The following is a 3,149-nucleotide window of genomic DNA, read 5'->3' on the forward strand; positions in this document are numbered from 1 at the left end:
AGATAGATAGATAGATAGATAGATAGATAGATAGATAGATAAATAGACAGATAGATAGATAGATAGATAGATAGATAGATAGATAGATAGATAGATAGAGAGATAGATAGATAGATAGATGGATAGATAGATAGATAGAACTCAGGCCTTTCGTGTGCGTCGCCAAAATGTCTATCTGACCACAACAGAGCTGGTATGATTCACTCTAAAATCGTATTGGCGATATAAAGCAACTGTGTTCACTGCTGCATGGTAGCTCTGAAGCCGCCGTATATCTGAGTGAATTGTAACATTACTACAACAGCTGTCATTAGTGTTAAGAAAAACGTTGGATACATTGGCAATAAAAAAAGAAAAGTATAGTGCATATCAGTGGCACCCTCCAAACACCTGCTCAGAAACCTCAACAAAACAAAGGATATTCAAGCTATGGTGATACTGGCTGGAAGATGAGATGACGAACATGTAAAGTGAACTCGGTTGCATTAATCAGCTGGCATCCTGTGCGTGGTTGCATTAATCAGTTGGCATCCTGTGCGTGGCTACATACGAGTAGAACAATACCTTTTTTAACGTGCCCGTTCTTTGTAAAAGCCAACCATTCAGTGGAAAGACATGCGTTATCGCTTATCTGTTTCACAGAAGTTTATTAGCATGTTTTGTTTTAATTATATGTAACTCTACTGAATAACTGTGGGGATCCCAGAGGGTGACTCGCAACAAACTGTCAATATGGAAAGTTGCTCAGTCATGTCATTCATCTCAGAAATCATCATCCAGGAGCATCTGAAGACTGAGGAATAGTTAATGGGCTTAGCAAATTGTTAATACTTGTCGTGATGTTATTGATCATGGCATTGATTTGTGATGATTTTGTCGGGATTTGGCAGTTTACAAATAAAGTTATAATCAAGATTAGAAATACAGTGTAGACTCTCAGCAGACTTCAGATATACGGTGGTAACGTAATATGGAACGATTTTCCCAAATAAAGCTTCTCGTGTTAATGTATTGTTTACGTGTTAAGGGAAAAGAAAACTCTGTCTTTATCGGTCTTTGGCCGGAATACATTAGTTTTTTCTAATTTATTTATTTATTTATTTATCGATTTAATTGTTGTTGTTGGTGTCCTCTTCTTCAACTTTGTATATTATTATGTGCTCCAAAGTGGGGTCACATACATAAAAAGGTACATTTATGTGTGAAAATGTTATGTTTGGAATTAGCAGAAAAAATGGACAAATTATCTCAACATTATAGTGATCGACAATCGAGACGAAGTACTACCTATTTTGTCTAGCTACGCGTATATTCGGTACTGAAGATGACGTAAAATTCACTTATACTAAGTGTAGCCGCTTGATTATTTATTCCATGTTGTTCTTATCGTTGGCGATTCATTTTCAGGTTAATCGAAGCTCCCATTCTTAATATAACTCAAAAGCGTATTCCTACTCAGACTTTTCGGTGACCCACCAAAATCCCACTGAGAGACTGAGAGTGCGGATCCTACAATTTGCTTTAAAGGGGGAGGGGGGGGGGGTGGGACCTGAAGGTTATCTCGTTTATTAGCCGGCCAAATTTTTACCATATTTCACACATATAACAAGCATATGTAAGGAGTCTTACAATCAGAAATCAAAATGTAGAAAAAAGTTTTGCTTCCATGGATACGTCGGCCATATTAAAATTTGTTGACATTTCTTACGTAATGAATACCGCACTTATCGTACATGGAAATTGATTGTTTTTTTGTTGGGGTTTTTTTTTGGCATGCATGTTAACAAACATTAGATCTAAGAATGGTTTGTTGATTTTTTCCTAAACGATTTAGAAATTTAGAAAATGTTTAAAGAATTTTTTCGAGACGTAGCATTCAAGTTTGCAAAAAGCCCGTGAAAATTAACACTCCAGACACCACAAACAAAAATCTATTCTTTATATAAAAAATTCAATAATCACTATTTTAGTATTACATCTTCTCTTCATTCTGTGAAAATTTCATGAAGATTGGATGAAAAATGGAGACGTTATTCAAAAAAGTATAGAGAAAAATCGCGTTTTGAGAAAGCACGTATTGACTTTATGATGAAATGGTGGTGCCAAACATGCCCAGCATGAGAAGAAATAAGGATTGTTGGGGTTGTTAGGCAATGAAATAGTTGTAGGAGAGGCTGAGGCAGCTAAATATGCCAACAACTCAAATGCCATAAATTTGAGCCAAATCGGGACTTTGGGGGTGCGTCTTAGGTTTTGTCTCAATGAGGGCTTACGTTAACTCCTACCCTTTTTGATTGAAAACTTTTTCATTTTCATCTCATATCATTGAAACTGGAGCAAACATGGGCATCATGGTACCTTATGTTTACATGAATGGTAATACCGACTATCAATTCGAATGTTTCGACTTCGACGGAACGATTTTGTGTTCACGTACCATAACCCACTCTGGGCATATGCCTCATAGCGTACATCCAGCAGCTGGTTCAGGTCTCGTAATTTGTACAGTCGTGTTAGAATAAGCGATGAAACAAAGCGGAAACCCAGACAAAGTTTCAGGAATGTGCCTTAAAGATAGACTGTCAACTAACTGATATATTATTGTCTGGTCTCCAACGGGATCTATTTCGATTCTTGTCTACAAAGCGTCAGGTAGGTTGCTCAGATAAGATACAATTCGAAGAAAGTAACATTTGTGATCAGGGCCAAAATATTTATATAGTTGGGAGAGGTGTGAGGTATTACAAATTTTTCCGTTTACCTCCCGTCTGGACTTTTGTAGATTTTTAAAAAAGAAAGATAATTTTGCTTACTGGTAACAGGAGGAAGATAAACAGATAAAAGGTAGATGGCACACCAAAAAATGATTGTACTATTGTTCGTGAAAAGACAGCATTACGAGTGTGCTTGTGCGAGTGTGCCGGTGTGTGTGTGTGTCTGTGTGTGTGTGTGTGTGTGTGTGTGTGTGTGTGTGTGTGTGTGTGTGTATGCGTGTGTGTGTGCGTGTGTGCGCGAGCGTGTCTTTCATTTCGTGCATACCTCTTTCTTGTAACTTAACCTGTGTTGAGGAATTTAGCATTCTGAACAATGAAAAGATTTATTGACTAATGAATTGATTGATCAATTATTTTTATTTTTTTGTTAAGCTT

This window comes from Aplysia californica, unplaced genomic scaffold (genome assembly GCF_000002075.1).
Source record: "Aplysia californica isolate F4 #8 unplaced genomic scaffold, AplCal3.0 scaffold00084, whole genome shotgun sequence".
NCBI classification, from domain to species: Eukaryota; Metazoa; Mollusca; class Gastropoda; order Aplysiida; family Aplysiidae; genus Aplysia; species Aplysia californica.